We start from the raw sequence: 21,890 nt of genomic DNA, 5'->3' as shown, positions 1-21,890 counted from the left end.
GTAGTGCTCCCCTCCCTATCTCCATGTGTTCTCATTGTTCAACACCTGCCTATGAATGAGAGCATGCAGTGTTTGATTTTCTGCTCTTGTGTCAGTTTGCTGAGAATGATGGTTTCCAGGTTCATCCATGTCCCTACAGAGGACGCGAACTCATCATTTTTGATGGCTGCGTAATATTCTATGGTGTATATGTACCACATTTTCCCTATCCAGTCTATCATTGATGGGCATTTGGGTTGGTTCCAGATCTTTGCTATTGTAAACAGTGCTGCAATGAACATTCGTGTGCATGTGTCCTTATAGTAGAATGATTTATAATCCTTTGGATATATACCTAGTAATGGGATGGCTGGGTCAAATGCGATTTCTATTTTTAGGTCCTTGAGGAATCGCCACACTGTCTTCCACAATGGTTGAACTAATTTACACTCTCACCAACAGTATAAAAGTGTTCCTATTTCTCCACATCCTCTCCAGCATCTGTTGTCTCCAGATTTTTTAATGATTGCCATTCTAACTGGTGTGAAATGGTATCTCAATGTGGTTTTGATTTGCATTTTTCTGATGAACAGTGATGATGAGCATTTTTTCATATGTTTGTTGGCCTCCTGTATGTCTTCTTTTGTAAAGTATCTGTTCATATCCTTCGCCCATTTTTGAATGGGCTTGTTTTTTTTTTTTTTTTTTTTTTTTTTTTTTTTTTCTTGTAGATCTGCTTTAGTTCTTTGTAAATTCTGGATATCAGCCCCTTGTCAGATGGGTAGACTGCAAAAATTTTTCCCATTCTGTTGGTTGCCCATTCACTCTACTGACTGTTTCTTTTGCCATGCAGAAGCTGTGGAGTTTGATTAGGTCCCATTTTCTATTTTGGCTTTTGTTGCCATTGCTTTTGGCGTTTTGGTTATGAAGTCCTTGCCTACACGTATGTCCTTAATGGTTTTGCCTAGATTTTCTTCTAGGGTTTTTATGGTGTTAGGTCTGATGTTTAAGTCTTTAAACCATCTGGAGTTAATTTTGGTGTAAGGTGTCAGGAAGGGGTCCTGTTTCTGCTTTCTGCACATGGCTAGCCAGTTTTCACAACACCATTTATTAAACAGGGAGTCCTTTCCCCATTGCTTGTTTTTGTCAGGTTTGTCGAAGATCAGATGGTGGTGGGTGTGTTGTATTTCCTCTGAGGCCTCTGTTCTGTTCTATTGGTCTATATCTCTGTTTTGGTACCAGTACCATGCTGTTTTGATTACTGTAGTCTTGTAGTATAGTTTGAAGTCCGGTAGTGTGATGCCTCCTGCTTTGTTCTTTTTGCTTAGAATTGACTTGGCTATGCGGGCTCTCTTTTGGTTCCATATGAAGTTTAAGGTGTTTTTTTCCAGTTCTGTGAAGAAGGTCATTGGTAGCTTGATGAGAATAGCGTTGAATCTGTAAATTACTTTGGGCAGTATGGCCATTTTCACGATGTTGATTCTACCTAACCATGAACATGGAATGTTTCTCCATCTGTTTGAATCCTCTCTTATTTCGTTGAGCAATGGCTTGTAGTTCTCTTTGAAGAGGTCCTTTACGTTCCTTGTTAGTTGTGTTCTTAGGTATTTTATTCTCTTTGTAGCAATTGTGAATGGAAGTTCGTTCTTGATTTGGCTCTCTTTAAGTCTATTACTGTTGTATAGGAATGCTTGTAATTTTTGCACAATGATTTTGTATCCTGAGACTTAGCTGAAGTTGTTTATCAATTTCAGGAGATTTTGGGCTGAGATGATGGGGTCTTCCAGATATACAATCATATAATCTGCAAATAGAGACAATTTGATTTCCTCCTTTCCAATTTGGATACCCTTTATTTCTTTTCCTTGCCTGATTGCTCTGGCTAGAACTTCTAGTACTATATTGAATAGGAGTGGTGGGAGGGGGCATCCTTGTCTAGTACCAGATTTCAAAGGGAATGCTTCCAGTTTTTGCCCATTCAGTATGATATTGGCTGTTGGTTTGTCGTAAATAGCTTTTATTGTTTTGAGATACGTTCCGTCAATACCTAGTTTATTGAGGGTTTTTAGCATAAAGGGTTGTTGAATTTTGTCAAAAGCCTTCTCTGCATCAATGGAGATAATCATGTGGTTTTTGTCTTTGGTTCTGTTTATGTGGTGAATTACGTTTATGGACTTGCATATGTTGAACCAGCCTTGCATCCCCGGGATGAATCCAACTTGATCATGGTGGATGATCTTTTTGATATGCTGTTGCAATCGGTTTGCCAGTATTTTATTGAAGATTTTTGCATCTAAGTTCATCATGGATACTGGCATGAAATTTTCTTTTCTTGTTGAGTCTCTGCCGGGTTTTGGTATCAGGATTATGTTTGTCTCATAAAATGATTTGGGAAGGATTCCCTCTTTTTGGATTGTCTGGAATAGTTTCAGAAGGAATGGTATCAGCTCCTCTTTGTATGTCTGGTAGAATTCAGCTGTGAACCCATCTGGACCTGGGCTTTTTTTGGGTGGTAGGCTCTTTATTGCTGCCTCAACTTCAGACCATGTTATTGGTCTATTCAGGGTTTTGGCTTCTTCCAGGTTTAGGCTTGGGAGGATGCAGGTGTCCAGGAATTTATCCATTTCTTCCAGGTTTACTAGTTTATGTGCATAGAGTTGTTTGTAATAATCTCTGATGGTGGTTTGGATTTCTGTGGAATCTGTGGTAATATCACCTTTATCGTTTTTTTATTGCATCAATTTGGTTATTCTCTCTTTTTTTTACTAATCTGGCTAGTGGTCTGTCTATTTTGTTGATCTTTTCAAAAAACCAGCTCCTGGATTTAATGATTTTTTGAAGAGTTTTTTGTGTCTCTATTTCCTTCAGTTCTGCTCTGATCTTAGTTATTTCCTGTCTTCTGCTAGGTTTTGAGTTTTTTTTTGATCCTGCTCCTCTAGCTCTTTCAATTTTGATGATAGGGTGTCAATTTTAGATCTCTCCTTTCTTCTCATGTGGGCACTCATTGCTATATATTTTCCTCTAGAGACTGCTTTAAATGTGTCCCAGTGATTCTGGTATGTTGTGTCTTCGTTCTCATTGGTTTCGAAGAACATCTTTATTTCTGCCTTCATTTCATTGTTTATCCAGTCAACATTCAAGAGCAAGTTGTTCAGATTCCATGAAGCTGTGCAGTTCTGAGTTAGTTTCTGCATTCTGAGTTCTAACTCTATTGCACTGTGGTCTGAGACACTGCTTGTTATGATTTCTGTTCTTTTGCATTTGTTGAGGAGTGATTTATTGCCAATTATGTGGTCAATTTTAGAGTAGGTGTGATGTGGTGCTGAGAAGAATGTACATTCTGTGGATTTGGGGTGGAGAGTTCTGTAAATGTCTATTAGGTTTGTTTGTTCCAGGTCTGAGTTCAGGTCCTGGATAACCTTGTTGATTTTCTGTCTGGTTGATCTGTCTAATATTGACAATGGGGTGTTAAAGTCTCCCACTATTATTGTGTGGGAGTCTAAGTCACTTTGTAAGTCATTAAGAACTTGCGTTATGTATCTGGGTGCTCCTGTATTGGGTGCGTATATATTTGGGATCGTTAGCTCTTCTTGTTGCAGTGATCCTTTTACCATTATGTAATGTCCTTCTTTGTCTCTTTTGATCTTTGTTGCTTTAAAGTCTATTTTATCAGAGATGAGAATTGCAACTCCTGCTTTTTTTTGCTCTCCATTTGCTTGGTAGATCTTCCTCCATCCCTTTATTTTGAGCCTTTGTGTATCCTTGCATGTAAGATGGGTTTCCTGGATACAGCACACTGATGGGTTTTGGCTTTTTATCCAATTTGCCAGTCTGTGTCTTTTGATTGGAGTATTTAGTCCATTGACATTTAGGGATAGTACTGTTATGTGTGAATTTGATACTGTCATTTTGATGCTACCTGGCTGTTTTGTTGGTTAGTTGATGCAGCTTCTTGATTGTGTTGATGCTCTTTTACCATTTGGTGTGTTTTTGGAGTGGCTGGTACTGGTTGTTCCTTTATATGTGTAGAGCCTCTTTCAGAAGTTCTTGTAGAGCAGGTTTGGTGGTGATGAAATCTCTGAGTGCTTGCTTGTTCACAAAGGATTTTATTTTTCCTTCACTTATGAAGCTTAGTTTGGCTGGATAGGAGATTCTGGGTTGAAAGGTTTTTTCTTTAAGGATGTTGAATATTGGCCCCCAATCTCTTCTGGCTTGTAGGGTTTCTGCTGATAGATCTGCTGTGAGTCTAATGGGATTCCCTTTGTGGGTAACCCGACTTTTCTCTCTGGCTGCCCTTAGCATTTTCTCTTTCATTTCAACCCTAGTGAATCTGACGATTATGTGCCTTGGGGTTGCTCTTCTTGCGGAATATCTTTGTGGTGTTCTCTGTATTTCCTGGATTTGAATATTGGTCTGCCTTGCTAGGTTGGGGAAGTTTTCCTGGATAATATCCTGAAGAGTATTTTCCAGCTTGGATTCATTCTCTTCATCACATTCAGGTACACCTGTCAGACGTAGATTAGGTCTTTTCACATAGTCCCACATTTCTTGAAGATTTTGTTCATTCCTTTTTCCACTTTTTTCTCTGTTCTTGCTTTCTCTTTATTTCATTGAGTTGATCTTTGAACTCTGATATCCTTTCTTCTGCTTGGTCAGTTTGGCATTTGAAGCTTGTGCATGTTCACGAAGTTCTCATGTTGTGTTTTTCAGCTCCATCAATTCACTTATATTCCTCTCTATGCTGTCCATTCTCGTTAGCATTTCGTCCAATCTTTTTTCAAGGTTCCTGTTTTCTTTGCGATGGGTTAGAGCATGTTCTTTTAGCTCATTGTAGTTTCTTACTACCCACTTTCTGAAGTCTGATTCTGTCATTTCATCACCCTCCTTCTCCATCCGGTCTGGTTCCCTTGCTGGTGAGGAGTTGTGATCCCTTTTAGGAGGAAAGGTGTTCTGGTTTCGGTAGTTTTCATCCTTTTTGTGCTGGTTTCTTCCCATTTTTGTGGGTTTATCCACCTGTTGTCTTTGTAATTACTGTCTTTCAGATTGGGTCTCTGAGTGAGCTTCTAGTTCGTGGATGCTAAAGTTACTTCTTTTTTTTTTTTTTTTTTTTTTAAGCTTTCCTTCTAACAGTCTGGCCCCTCTGCTGTAGGACTGCTGAGGTCCTCTCCAGGCCCTGCTTGCCTGGGGATCACCTGCAGCAGCTGCAGAACAGTAAGGGTTGCTGCCAGTTTCCTCTTCTGCTATCTTTGTCCCAGAAGGATGCTCACCTACTGTCAGTCCGTTCTCTCCTTTATGAGGTGAGTCTTTGGATCTATGGGGGTCAGGGAGCTACTTGAGGAGACAGTCTATCTTTTATTGGGGCTTAAGTCCTAAGTTGTGAGCTCTGTTGTTCATTCAGTGCTGCTGGGCAGGTATGTTTAGGTCTGCTGCAGCTGAACTCATAAAGCACTTTTTGTTCCCAGGTGCTCTGTCCCAGGGAGTTGGAGCTTTATGAGTTTCCGTTGCACTACTGCCTTTTTTGATTTTTCTTTCAGGTCTGACCCGCCCAGCTAGCAGCATGCCTAGCCACTGCCTGCCTGCAGGGGCTTTGCTGAGCTGCTGTGGGCTCCGCCCAGCTGCCCTGAGCTCTTCCCTGCAGTCCTGTTTATATGGGCTTAGTTAGAACTGTCTCGGCAACGGTGGCCCCTTTCTTATTAAATATATATATATATATATATATATATATATATATATATATATATATATAAATTTATTATTTACATAGAGAATTAAAACTTGGCACACCCAATCCTCCTCAGCCAAATGTAGGACAAAAGACCAAAGGCCTATGAATGGTAACTTTGGATCAGGCAAAAGAGCAAAACTTTATCATCTTTTGCTTTTCCTTGTCCCTGGTTCAAGGGCTGTCCCTCCAAACCTTCAGAATTTGCCCCAACAGACTATCCAGGGGAATGTAAAAGGGAGTCTCTTTAGTTCCCTCTTTCCTTTGTTCCCTAGGCCTAGAATTCTTGTTTCCCATTTTTTATTAGTCTCTGTGTTTGAGCTTTTCCCTGTGTACTCAGTCCCCCACCACCACTGGAGGTTTCTCCCCAGATAATCGCTTTGTCCATCACCAGCTATAACCCTCATGGGAGAACAGAACCATGGAGTGGTACTCCGTGCTCACTTTGTAACTTGATATGTCTCAGTCACACATGTTCAACCTCCAAAAATACCCAACCTCCAAGACAGCACTTATAGTCCAGTTTTCCTACTTTGGCTGATGCGCGAGTTTGCCTGGTTGCCACGGTGCCTGGTTTTTCTCCCCGTGTTGTCTGCACTGCGCACAGAAATCCTGAATGGGTCCACAGGTTTTGAGAAACAAACTCACCTGTCCAAACACCAAGAGTGGACTCTGAGACATAGAGAACAACAGAGGTGAGAATTTTAATGACAGTCTTGAAAGATCACGTCTGATGGGCAGGCACACCCAGCACAGTTACACCAAGTGATGTATTTCCTAGTACACGAGTTCCTCCCCTAGTTCCTCATAGGCTGATTACTATGGGGTCATGATCTTCCCAGATACCACCTATTGATTTTTAGGTAGGGGGTTTTAGGTGTCTTCTTTAGGATTGTCTCACTATTTTGCTGCAGCCCAAAATGCATTGCAATTATAGTCAGCTTAGGGACTTTTCAAGTATTTGACTTATGACCTAGGTAGTCAAGCAAGCTAATAAAAATAGAAAAAGCAAGCTATTTTGCAAGCTAGTAAATGTTTAATTTAGACTAAAGTTTTTCGTGTGGGTAAGGGCAACTAAGGGGAGCCCTGACAAGCAAGCACCAGCTATGAAAGCAAGGGCCTAGTATATTCTGTCCTTTTGTAGTTTGTGGACCAAAGCCAATTCAAGACATTTTGTTTTGCAAATGGACCATCATATACATTATTTCCTTTAAGATACAATATTATGGTATCCTAATAAAGTGACATACTATACTTCTGAGTCATGTAGGTATTCTGAAAGACAACTTTGTTAGTGGAATACAAAAAAAATAAATATTTTTCACAGGTCAGCTAGAGGGCTCCTTATCTGTCGGTGGGCTGGAAGTTGGCTGACACATGCTGGGGTTGGTTAGAGTTTGCTTCCTTTAAGATTAAGGTCAAACTATCATAGTCTGTTTCATGTTTCCTTTTTTGGACCCCAGGCTCCAGAAGAAGGATTGATAATAATAATAGCAGAAGAAACCAGTGCAAAGAGAATGAAAACACCCAAAACCAGAATGCTTCTCTTCCACCAAGGGATCACAACTCCTCACCAGCAAGGGAACAAGGCTGGATGGAGAATGAGTCTGATGAATTGACAGAAACAGGCTTCAGAAGGTGGGCAATAAGAACTTTCTCTGAGCTAAAAGAACATGATCTAACCCAATGCAAAGAAACTAAACACCTTGAAAAAAGGTTTGATGAAATGCTAACAAGAATAAATAGCTTAGGGATATAAATGAATTGATGGAGCTGAAAAACACAACACGAGAACTTCGCGAAGCATACACGAGTTTCAATAGCCGAATTCACCAAGTGGAAGAAAGGATATCAGAGGTCCAAAACCAACTCAATGAAATAAAACAAGAAGGCAAGATTAGAGAAAAGAGGGTAAAAAGAAATGAACAAAGTCTCCAAGAAATATGGGACTATGTGAAAAGACCTAATCTACATTTGATAGGTGTATCTGAATGTGATGGAGAGAATGAATCCAAGCTGGAAAACACTGTTTAGGATATTATCCAGGAAAACTTCCCCAATATAGCAAGGCAGGCCAATATTCAAGTCCAGAAAATATAGAGAATACCACAAACGTATTCCTCAAGAAGAGCAACCCCAAGACACATAATCATCAGATTCACCAGGGTTGAAATGAAGGAGAAAATGCTAAGGTCAGCCAGAGAGAAAGGTCGGGTTACCCACAAAGGGAAGCCCATCAGACTCACAGCAGATCTCTCAGCAGAAACCCTACAAGCCAGAAGAGATTTGGGGCCAATATTCAACATCCTTAAAGAAAAGAACTTTCAACCCAGAATTTCACATCCAGCCGAACTAAGCTTCATAAGTGAAGGAGAAATATAAAATCCTTTGTGAACAAGCAATTACTCAGAGATTTCATCACCACCAGTCCTGCTTTAAAAGAGCTCCTGAAAGAAGCACTAAACAAAGAAAGGAACAACCAGTACCAGCCACACCAAAAACATACCAAATGGTAAAGAGCATGGACACAATGAAGAAACTGCATCAACTAAGAGGCAAAACAGCCAGCGAGCATCAAAACAGCAGGCTCAAATTCACACATAACAATGTTAACCCAAAATGTAAACGGGCTAAATGCCCCAATCAAAAGACACAGACTGGCAAATTGGATAAAAAGCCAAAACCCATTGGTGTGCTGTATCCAGGAAACCCATCTCACATGCAAGGATAAACAAAGGCTCAAAATAAAGGGATAGAGGAAGATATACCAAGCAAATGGAGAGCAAAAAAAAAAAAAAAGCAAGAGTTGCAATTCTCATCTCTGACTAAAATAGACTTTAAAGCAACAAAGATCAAAAGAGACAAAGAAGGACATTACGTAATGGTAAAAGGACCAATGCAACAAGAAGAGCTAATGATCCTAAATATATACACACCCAATACAAGCACACTCAGATACATAAGGCAAGTTCTTAATGACTTACAAAGAGACTTAGACTTCCACACAATAATAGTGGGAGACTTTAACATTCCACTGTCAATATTAGACAGATCAATGAGACAGAAAATTAACAAGGATATCCAGGACTTGAACTCAGACCTGGACCAAGCAAACCTAATAGACATTTACAAAACTCTCCACCCCAAATCCACAGAATATACATTCTTCTCAGCACCACATCACACCTACTCTAAAACTGACCACATAATCAGAAGTAAATCACTCCTCAGCAAATGCAAAAGAGTGGAAATCATAACAGTTTCTGAATTCAGAGTTCTAATTTGATTGCACTGTGGTCTGAGAGACTCAGAACTGCTCAGCTTCATGCAAACTGAACAACTGGCTCTTGAATATTGACTAGATAAACAATGAAATGAAGGCAGAAATAAAGATGTTCTTAGAAACCAATGAGAATGAAGATACAACATACTAAAATCTCTGGGGTATAGAGGAAAATATATAACAATAAATGCCCACATGAGAAGCAAGGAAAGATCTAAAATCAACACCCTATCATCAAAATTGAAAGAGCTAGAAGAGCAAGATTAAAAAAAAAAAAAAAAAAAGAACCTCAAAACCTAGCAGAAGACAAGAAATAACTAACATCAGAGCAGAAATGAAGGAGATAGAGACACAAAAAAATTCCTCAAAAAATCAATAAACCCAGGATCTGGCTTTTTGAAAAATTCAACAAAATTGACCTCTAGCCAGATTAATAAAAAAGAAAAGAGAATAATCAATCAAATAGATGCAATAAAAAAGATAAAGGGGATATCAACACAGATTCCACAGAAATACAAACCATCATCAGAGATTATTACAAACAACTCTATGCACATAAACTAGTAAACCTGGAAGAAATGGATAAATTCCTGAACACTTTCATCCTCCCAGCCCTAAACTAGGAAGAAGTTGAAACCCTGAATAGACCAATAATAAGGGATGAAGTTGAGGCAGCAATTCATAGCCTACCAATCAAAAAAAAAGCCCAGGTCCAGAGGGGTTCACAGCCAAAATCTACCAGACACACAAAGAGGATCTAGTACCACTCCTTCTGAAACGATTTCAAACAATCCAAAAAGAAGGACTCCTTCCCAAATCATTTTTGAGACCAATATCATCTTGATACCAAAACCCGGGGGAGACTCAACAAGAAAAGAAAACTTCAGGCCAATATCCATGATGAACACAGATGCAAAAATCTTCAATAAAATACTGGCAAACTGATTGCAACAGCACATCAAAAAGCTTATCCACCATGATCAAGTGGGCTTCATCCAAGGGATGCAAGGCTAGTTCAACATACACATGTCTATAAATGTAATGCACCACATAAACAGATCCAAACACAAAAACCACATGATTTTCACAATAGATGCACAGAAGGCCTTTGACAACATTCAACAATGCTTTATACTAAAAACCCTCAATAAACTAGGTATTGATGGAACATATCTCAAAATAATAAAAGCTATTTATGACAAACCCACAGCCACTATCGTACTGAATCGGCAAAAACTGGAAGCATTCCATTTGAAATCTGGCACTAGATACGGATGTCCTCTGTCACCACTCCTATTCAATATAGTATTGGAAGTTCTAGCCAGAGCTATCAGGCAAGAAAACGAAATAAAGCATATTCAATTAGAAAAGGATGAAGTCAAACTGTCTCTATTTGCAGAGAAGACATGACTGTATATTTAGAAAACCCCATTGTCTCAGTCCAAAAACTCCTGAAACTGATAAGCAACTTCAGCAAAGTCTCAGGATACAAAATCAATGTGCAAAAATCATAAGCATTCCTATACACCAATTACAGATTTAAAGAGAGCCAAATGAAGAATGAACTGCCATTCACAATTGCTGCAAAGAGAATAAAATACCTAGGAATACAAGTAACAAAGAATGTAAAGAACCTCTTCAAGGAGCACTACAACCCACTGAACAATGAAATAAGAGAGGACACAAACAGATGGAAAAACATTCCATGCTCATGGTTAGGGAGAATCAATATCATGAAAATGGTCATACTGCCCAAAGTAATTTACAGATTTAACACTATTCCCATCAAGCTACCTATAACCTTCTTCACAGAACTGGAAAAAAAACACCTTAAACTTCTTATGGAACCAAAAGAGAGCCAGCAGAGCCAAGTCAATTCTAAGCAAAAAGAACAAAGCTGGAGGTATCACGCTACCGGACCTCAAACTATACTACAAGGCTACAGTAATCAAAACAGCATGGTACTGGTACCAAAATAGAGATATAGACCAATGGAACAGAACAGAGGCCTCGGAGGCAACACAACATATCTACAACCATCTGATCTTTGACAAACCTGACAAAAACTAGCAATGGGGAAAGGATTCCATGTTTAATAAATAGTGTTGGAAAAACTAGCTAGCCATGTGCAGAAAGCAGAAACTGGACCCCTTCCTGACACATTACACTAAAATTAACTCTAGATGGATTAAAGACTTAAACATAAGGCCTAACACCATAAAAACCCTAGAAGAAAACCTAGGCAAAACCATTCAGGACATAGGCATAGGTAAGGACTTCATGACCAAAACACCAAAAGCATTGACAACAAAAGCCAAAATAGAGAAATGGCATCTAATCAAAATACACAGCTTCTGTACAGCAAAAGAAACAGTTGTTAGAGTGAATCAGCAACAAACAGAATGGGAAAAAAAATTTTTCAATCTACCCATCTGACAAAGGGCTAATATCCAGAATCTACAAAGAACTAAAACAGATTTACAAGAAAAAGAAGCCCATTCAAAACTGGGCAAAGAATATGAACAGACACTTTACAAGGAAGACCTATATGAGGCCAACAAACACATGAAAAAATGCTCATCATTACTGGTCATTAGAGAAATGCAAATCATAACTACATTGAGATACTATCTCACACCAGTTAGAATGGTGATCATTAAAAAATCTGGAGACAACAGATGCTAGAGAGGATGTGGAGAAATAGGAACACTTTTACCTTGTTGGTGGGAGTGTAAATTAGTTCAACCCTTGTGGAAGACAGTGTGGTGATTCCTCAAGGACCTAGAAATAGAAATTATATTTGACCCAGCAATTCCATTACTGGTTATATATCCAAAGGATTATAAATCATTCTATTATAAGGTCACATGTACATATATGTTCATTGCAGCACTGTTTACAACAGCAAACACCTGGAACCAACCCAAATTCCCATTGATGATAGACTGGACAGGGAAAATGTGGCACACACACAAAATGGAATACTACACAGCCATAAAAAAAAACGATGAGTTCATGTCCTTTGTAGGGACATGGATGAACCTGGAAACCATCATTCTTAGTAAACTGACACAAGCTAGGGGAGCGACAGTGGGGTGGTGGGGAGTTGGGGAGGGATAACAGGGAGAAATGCCAGATACAGGTGACGGGGAGGAGGGCAGCAAACCACACTGCCATGTGCGTACCTATGCAACAATCTTACATGTTCTTCACATGTACCCCCAAACCTAAAATGCAATAAAAAATAGCAGAAATACATGAGAACAGGCAGAAAAAGAAGGTGCTTTTAAAGACCTTGGCTTGGAACTGGTACTTTAAATTCTGCTGACATTTAAATTGCCAATGCAAATTATATAACCAAACCCAAAGTTAAAGGGCCAGGGCACACATCTTGCCATCTCTACCATACAGAGGTAATGTCAAATATGTAAGGACAAGAGGGGTAAAGAACGTGGGTAATAATTTGGGCAGTGTGAGAATGGACTATTCTTTACCCCACTTGTGTAAAGAATAATCCCTTCTCACACTGCCTAAGTAACTGCTTGAGACTGAGTAATTTATAAAGAAAGAGGTATAATTGACTCACAGTTCTGCAGGACTGGGTAGGCCTCAGAAAACTTGCAATCATAGTGGGAGGGGAAGCAAACATGACTTTCTTCTCTTGGTGGCAGGGAGGGGAAGAAGTACCAAGCAAAGGGGGAAATTATCTTATAAAACCATCAGATCTCATGAGAGCTCACTCCCTATCATGAGAACAGCTTGAGGGGTAACTGTCTCATGATTCAATTAATTCCCTCAGGGTACCTCCCAGTACACATGGGGATTATGTAACCACAATTCAACTCAATTCCCATCAAAATATCACCATTATTCTTCACAGAATTAGAAAAGACATTTCTAAAATGCTTATGAAACCAAAAAAGAGCCCACATACTCAAAGCAAGCCTAAGCAATAAGAACAAATCTGGAGGAATCACACTACCTGACTTCAAACTACACGAAAGGACATAGTCACAAAAACAGCATGGTACTGGTATAAAAATAGGCATATAAACCAATGGAACAGAATAGAGAATCCAGAAACACACCTAAGTACTTACAGCCAAGTGATCATTAACAAAGAAAACAAAATATAAATTGGGGAAAGGGTACCCTTTCAACAAATGGTGTTAGGATAACTGGCAAGCCACATGTAGAAGAGTGAAACTGGTCTTCATCTCTCACCTTATACAACAATCAACTCAAGATGAATCAATGACTTAAATCGAATACCTGAAACCATAAAAACTCTAGAAGGTAACATCAGAAAAACCATTTTAGACATTGGCTTAAGCACAGACTTTGTGACCAAGAACCCAAAAGCAAATGCAACAAAAATGATGATAAATATGTGACTTAATTAAACTAAAAAGTTTCAGCACAGAAAAAGAAACAATCAGAAGTAAAAACTGACAACCCAGTGTGAGGTAAAAATCTTCACAATCTCTACATCTGGGTCTAAGATCCAGAATCTACAAGAAACAAATTAGCAAGAAAACAAACAATATCATCAAAAAATGGCCTAGAGACATGAGAAGACAATTTTCAAAAGAAGAAATATAAATGGCCAACAAACGTGAAAAAATGCTCAACATCACTAATGATTAGTGAAATGCAAATAAAATCCACAATGCCATACCACCTTACTTCTGCAGGAATAGCCATAATCAAAACATCAAAAAATAATAGACACTGGCATAGACGCAGTGAAAAGGAAACACTTTTACATGGCTGCTGGGACTGCAAACTAGTAAAACCACTATGTAAAACAGGGTACAGATTCTTTAAATATCTAAAAGTAGACCTAACATTTAATCCAGCAATCCCACTAATGGGTATTTACCCAGAGGAAAAGAAATTATTATATGAAAAGGATACTTGCACATGCATGTTTATGGCAAGATAATTTGCAATTGCAAAAATATGGCACCAGCCCAAATGCCCATCAATCAATGAGTAAAGAGACTGTGATACACACACACACACACACACACACACACACACACACGTGATCTCTGAAAATACACTTGCACCCATATATATCTATACACATATCTATAGATAGATAGATAGATAGATAGATAGATAGATACACCATGGAATAATCAGCCATAAAATGAATGAAACAATGGCATTCACAACAACCTGGATAGAATTGGAGGCCATTATTCTAAGTGAAGCAACTCAAGAACAGAAAAACAAACATCATATGTTCTCAATTATAAGTGGGAGCTAAGCTATCAACATGCAAAGGCATAAGGATGATACAATGGACTTTGGAGATTTAGGGGAAACAATGGGAGGTGAATGAGGGATAAAATACTACAAATTGGGTACGGTGTATACTGCTCAGGTGATGGGTTCACCAAAATCTCAGAAATCACCTCTAAAGATGTTACTTATGTAACCAAACACCTCCTGTTCCCCAAAACCCTATGGAAATAAATTTTAAAAATAAATATAAATGAATTACCAACAAAGAAAAAATAATACACAGATACCCTATAGAATTAGAGAAAATATTTGTAAACTGTGCATCAAAAAAAGGTCGAATACTGGAATCTATAAAAAATTTAACAAACAAAAATATCATTAAAAAATGGGCAAAGGACATGAGCAAACACTTCTCAAAAGGAGACATACACATAGCCAACAAGCATATGAAAAAAATTCTCAACATTAGCAATAGAAAAATGCAGATCACAATCGTGGTGAGATATCATCTTATACCAGTAAGAATGGTTATTATGATAAAGTAAACAATGGCAAATGTTGGCAAGGACATGGAGAAAAGTGACTGCTTATAGAATATTTTTTTCTCCCAAAACACATGTGCATGCCAAAGTTCATTGTAGCACATTTCTCAAAGCAAGACATGGTATCAACCTAAATGTCTATCCATAATTGACTGGAGAAAGACAGTGTAGTACATATATATCCTAGAATACTAGACTGCCATAAAAATGAAATTATGATATTGCAGAAACATGGATGTCACTGGAGGCCACAATCCTACACAAATAAAGATACAGAAAACAAAACAGCACATGTACTCACTTGTAAGTGAGAGCTAAACATTGAGTACAAATTGACAATAGATGGAAACCATAATCACTGGGGCCTATTTGAAGTGGGAGGACAATAGGAGAGTAACAACTGAAAAACTTTCTGTCAGATACTATGCTCACTACCTATGTGATTAAATTTGTACACCAAACCCCACGAGAAACAATTTACTCATGTAACAACCTGCACATATACCCAGTAAACTTAACATGAAAGTTGAAAAAAAAATATTTCTGTCAATTCATCTAAATTTGAGAATCTTGTATTGGCCAAAGAAGCTTTAGAAACAGTTATTTTATAAACCAACATAGTCTGATCTCTCTGTAATCCTTCCTCCAGTTTCATTGTAAATAGGACAGCTCTTTTCTGCACTCATCATTTTCTTGTTTTATCTTATCAAATACAGCTTTAAAAAAGCTACCTCAAACTTGAAACATATTCTTTGAAAATCATTTTGCCCAGTTTTACAAGGTCATTTGTGACAAGGTACAATATTACAAGGTACATTCTACTTTATTAGTTAACAGCATTACCAAGCATTTCACCCTTACCGAGCAGAGATCCCCATTTAGCCAATCTCCTAATTTTTCTGCAACCCAATGTCACATAATTTAAGGTTTTGTTAAATTTAAAGCCAAAATATGTTGTATGGCTAAGTCCAAATCCAAGGAATGGGGAAGCATGTTTTTCTACAATGAGGCATTAGCAAAGGTATGGATGCAGGGAGGGGTGAAGAATTGGGACCAATCATTAAACACATCATCAGTGGAAAGAAATCAACCGTAAGTACACACACTGATATAGTTGCATTACTACATTATAATGTTAAATGGAAGAAGCAAATCACAGAATATTTATCACACATTTACATTTATATAAAATTTAAAATATCCAGAATCGACCAAGGCATGCTTTAAAAAATTATATTGGTGCTGTGTGAAAATAATATTAGCAATTCTTTACCAACTTTAGGATAGGTTTTAACAACAGATATAGAAGAGCAATGGGAGGACTTAAGGGAAGGAACAATTTTAGGACCCTCGTAATTTTTTTTTTTTTTAACTGGTGAAGGCTTGGTTAGTACATAGGTTTTAATTTATTATTTTTGTTTCATCTATTTCTCTATATAAACAGGTTGTTTGTTTTATGTAATATATATGCTACATATACACGTATTTAAAGATGTAAGTCTTAATCTACTTAGATTTGAGAAAATGTAAATCAAATAAGTGTATAGTGAATGAGCTGATTAATTATACTGTTCCCAACAGGAGAGAAAAATGAAGAATTTGAACAGGGAGGACACAATGGTGGACAAGGCCAACAGCATAGAAAAACTACATCAAATTCATGTTTCTCCTGCTCACTAGATTTTTCCTATGTCCAACAATGCACATTGGCATGATTTTTATTACTATTACACATATAAACATTAAAAAGGTTAGTATCACTCTATAATTAAGGGATATTAACACTGAAACATGAGAAAAACTGATCACCCACATCAGTAAAGGAAAAAGAGAAAGATAAACAGGCTTATGGAACATTGTGAAAAATTAAATCTAGAAACTCATCAATTTGTTTCAGCTTACTCACGGTACACTACCTAAAACTGAGGGATAGTTTAATACTTTGGAAAGAAAGAAATATTTGAGAAAATATTAGATTTAGGAGACTGGCTTTGAAAAAGAATAAAAGGTTTTTATTAAAAGCTGTTTCATAATCAATAGAAAGCATTATGTGCATGAAAATAAATATGTTAACATTATGCTCATAATTTATAATTCAAAGTATGCTAATAAATTTTCAACTATTAAATAGTTAATTGGTCTGAATTAGAGTTATTTCAAATTAAAACCTTAGACTCTCTTAACTTTTGCAATTATTAGCAGATACTTTTATAAATTTGAATATTTGAATATATGAATACATTTCATATGTATTTCTATTTTATACATATATAATCCATAGGTTTAAAAATTTAAATTCTGAAATTAAGTCCCAGTTTCAAGTAACATGAGAGAGAAAAAGAATACCTTTTGTATGGCTCATCAAAAAATTGCTGCCAGGTTCTGGAATGCATATTTGATTAACAGTGCCTCAGCACTAGGAGTTATGCCTGTATTTTTAGGACACAAAGACTTAATTATCAAAGCACGCTTCACAAAGACTATATGAAAATAAATGTGACCATTTATGCTGTCTTTTCATTCTAAAGAGCCTAACAAAATAAACCTGTTGTCTCTAGATTTCCATTTAACCCCTGTTATGTTTCTTGCACTCAGCTAAAGAAGAGTCAATAAATGCTCTTAATCAGCCTTTTGGTGGCTTATCTATTGAATTAATTTGCATCTTTATCTATTCATCTTTGAAGTCCTGTTGAATCAAATGGCTTTATTTAAAAAATCATGAGGGATTTCAACATTCAAATCACAAGGGTTTTTCTCAACCTAACAGAATGTTTGAAAAACAAATTTAAATTAATTTTGCAAAAAACCCTCTTTCTTTGATCCTATTATTAGAAATAAAAACACTTTTAAGGATACCTTTTGAAATCAAATTTTTACAAGTGAGCAATAATATTTTAGGAATGTAATGATAATTAGTAGAGTTCTTGTGAGTCACTCTATTTTCTCTTAAAAGTTATGTTTTGAAGAAAAAAGTGTTAAAGTAATCATAGGGAAGGAGATGCATAGAACACAATGAAAAGATAGCAAAGGGAGAGGATAGCAATGGAGGTTCAAGCTCACCTATGCTTTTACTCTGAATTTGAAGCTGTTTTTTTTCACTTTCATTCATCTCCTGATAAGAATCAGGACAAGTAACCCCAAATATGGCATCTTTGCATTTGAGAAAACAACAGAAATAGGATGTTTGCACTCTGACCTCCTTCCATCTTTCTTTCTTGAAGCGGGTCATAAAGCCCTCGTGTAAGGGGTGCCTACTATGCACTGGGAGAAAAGGAACATCCATATCTCTGAAGATAGTGTATTAGTTCATTCTCATACTGTTATGAAATAATACCCAAGACTGAATAATTTATAAAAGAAAAAGGGTTAATTTACTTACCGTTCCACATGGCTTGGAAGGCCTCAGGAAACTAAAATCAATATGCTTACATGGCAGAAGGTGAAAGGGAAGAAAGGCACTGCCTTCAAAGGGCAGCAGGAAGGAGAGCTGCTAAGCAAAGGCAGAAAAGACCATTTTAATACCATGAGCTCCTTTAAGAACTCATTAATATGAGAAAAGCATGTGGGGTAACCCTGCCTATGATTCGATTATCTCCTACTGAGTCCCTCCCATGATATATGGGGATTATGGGAACTAGAACTTCAGATGTGATTTGGGTGGGGACACAGCCAAATCATATCATTCCACCCTCAGCAGCTCCCAAATATCATGCCAAAGTTACTTCCACATTTTGGGATATCTGTATAGCAGTATCCCACTACTCCTGATATCAATTTATTAGTCCATTTTCATGCTACTTTTAAAAAATACCTAAGACTGGATAACTTGTAAAGAAAAAAGTTTTAATTGATTCACAGCTCCACATGGCTGGGAAGGCCTCAGGAAACTTACAATCATGGTGGAAGGTGGATGTACTTTCTTCACAGGTCAGCAGCAAAGAGAAGTTCTGAGCAAAGGAAAACTGTCAGGTTTTGTGAGAATTCACTTACTATCATGAGAACAGCATGAGAGTAACCACCCCCATGATTCAATTGCCTCCCACTGAGGATTATGAGAACTAAACTTCAAGATGAGATTTGAGTGGGGACACAGCAAAACCATATCAGATAGCAATGCACGCAAGAAACTAAACAAACAGACCTTGCTAAGTTCTCCCCAGTTTACTATCATTAGATTATGCTCCCTTTGTCCAATCATACTTCTTCACAACTATCCACTTCTTCATCAAACTTAGTGTAAAACTATACAGGTTTTCCTGTTTCTATGGGTATTCATTTCTGAAGGATCTCATGTTATATACAATTTAGATTAAATAGAACATGTCAGGACAGTTAAAGAGGTTTCATTCCCAAATATATTTGTTCATTAATCCAGCAAAATGTCTTTAAGAAAATACTTTATGCCAGACAATGTGCTCTGTTAAAGTCAATAGTAATCAGCAGGCAGACACAATCTCAAGTTTGAAGAGTTTGCAATCTAACAGGTGAAAAAATACATCATTAAAAATTGTGATAGTAGCAATGAAAGAAAATCAAAAGCCTCAATTACAGAACACTATGGAGTATCTTTTTTAAAATAAATACTATGAGAAACCCTCTCTGAAGAGCTGGCATTTTAGATGAGACCTAAGGATAAGAAGAAGCCGGAAATGTGAATATTCAAGGGAATTATTTCCAGAAAGAGTGAATTATAAACAAAATGAATTGACCCGAGAGAGCTTATCATTTTTGGAAACTAAAACAAGAACAATGTGTTTATAGTGTGCTGTAGACTGAGAGTAGTTCAAAACAAAATAGAAGATGGATTTTATAGGTAGATTATGCAGTACTTCCTCGGTCATGTTTAAAATACTGTTGTTATAAGTGCAATGAAAAGACCAAAAATGGTGAATGTGAAAAACACACACTGGGAGAAGAAATGCAAGACCCTGAAATTCTAAGCTGAACATAAAGCCTTAAATGGCAGTACTAAAAGCTTATTTCCCAGGCTATACCTGTAAATGTTAAGATTTATTGATGTTTTTACATAAAATTGTTCGGCTATGTTCAAGTTTTTGATGGAATGGAGACATATGGGGGAGAAGTTAGTTTTCATCTTTGCCCTCAAAGTTGGCTGATGTATTGAAAATGTCTCTGAATGAATATAGTATATATAAATATTTACTTGGAATAACATAATTCTGTTTATATGTGTTTATCAATCTACTTATGTATTACTATATCTGGATGTCAAGGATATTCTTTTTTGGACAAAAAGTTAATAATGGCAGACGGGAGGCAGGACTAGACTGCAGCTCTGACACAGATAGATAGAGCAGCATGTGGACGCTCGCATTGTGAATTTTAGCTCCAGCATGACTGCAGGAATAAATTCAGAATCCCCAAAGGATCCACAGACTATGTGAAAGAAGCAGATTGCTCTGCAGAAACCAGGAGACACCCCAAATACTGCGAATGTCCAAAGTGCAGAAGTGGGAAAGGAAGTTCCTCTTCTCCCAAACACATACCCCCACTGAGGAAATTGAAAGCTTAGCCTGTAGGACAAGATTTTGATCTTACCTAGAGCTGAGACAATTTAGAGAGCCAAGCAAAATACGGAAGTAGAGGAAGCAATGAGAAAGACCTGGGAGCTTGCTGGATCCCAAGCAAGCCATTCCTGGTTGGCATCACAAGGATCCTTTGGGAGTATGGCCAGTGGCCCCAGGGAAAAGCCACAGGGGGAAGACATTTTCCAGCTGAACTTTGTAACAATTTGGACCTGTTGAGAAGCCTCCTGGCCAGAACTTGGGGGAGAGCCAAATCTGGTGTGCAGACTCCACAGGCAGGGGAAGAACTAAAACCCTTTCTTCTGCACCTAGGAGGCAGGTAGCCTGGGGCAAGTTCTCAACCCTGATTGCCCACTGCCTGGAAACAGACGTGGTACTGTTAGGGAGGGCATAGTGGGAGTGAGACTGGCCTTTCAGATTGCATGGGAGTTGAGTAGCCTGAGACTGTGCCTTTCCCTACTTCCCTGACAACCTGTATGCCTCAGCAGAGATAGCCAAAATCCTCCTAGGTACACAACCCCATTGACCTGGGAACCTCACCCTCACTCCCCACAGCAGTGGCAGTAAGATCCTCCCAAGGAGAGTCTGAGCTCAGATACACCTAGCCCTGCCCTGACCTTGTTTCAAAGTTTGGGGGTGCAGGGGAGTGCTCAGCTCTCCTGAGAGGATGTTTCCAGGTTCTTGGTCTCTCACCCAAGAATGGGAGAGGAGACCACAGCAGTGTACACTTGCAAGAAAATATTAGACCCCAAAGAGTTTTTGCAGAGAGGTGATTTATTTAGGCAGCAAAAGAGAAAAAAACGAGAGAGAAAAAGATGAAAGAGAAAGCTTCCATGAAGAATGTGTAAGGGGACCCAAATATGGAATCCAGGAGAGGAAAAGCAGCTTCCATGACAGTGGAAGGGGACTGCAAAGGGGGAAATCCACTTGGATGAGGGAGACAGGGACTTTTAACCTGGGAAAAATTCCCACCTTTTCCAAGCCCCCTGGCCAATGAAAAGAGTTCCTTTAAACTTCCACTGGCATTACTAAACTTTGGTCCTTTCCCACATGTATGAAAATTAAAACAAAGACCTCTACTCCCCAGATGGAAAGAGAGTGGTGGGGGCAAGTTTATGGTGCTAGGAAGTTTTTACCCTTGAAATTACACCCCCTTGTGGACCAAGAAAGTGAATACATTCCCTCAACCTGATGGTCCCTCCTTACCTATCCTGGTAACTGAAAAAAGTGCATGTACCCTTGGGAGTTCTAGGGCCCCACCCACTACTCCTTTCCATACTACCACGGCTGATGCTCTCTTGAAAATGCCACCTCCCAGCAGTATTCCAACCAGCACAAAAATAGAACATCAAACCACCAAAGCTAAGAATTCTCACAGAGTCCATTTCACCCTCCTGCCACTGCCACCAGTACAGGTGCTGGTATCCACAGCAGAGAGACCCATAGATGGTTCCCATCACAAGACTGCAAACAACGCCCTGTGCCAGACCAGAGCCTGATAGATGTGCTGGATGGCTAGACCCAGAAGAGAGATAACAATCTCTATAGCTCAGCTATCAGGAAGC

This window comes from Saimiri boliviensis, chromosome 3, assembly GCF_048565385.1.
Source record: "Saimiri boliviensis isolate mSaiBol1 chromosome 3, mSaiBol1.pri, whole genome shotgun sequence".
In the NCBI taxonomy this organism is placed as follows: domain Eukaryota; kingdom Metazoa; phylum Chordata; class Mammalia; order Primates; family Cebidae; genus Saimiri; species Saimiri boliviensis.
Note: the sequence above shows the minus strand (reverse complement) of the source record.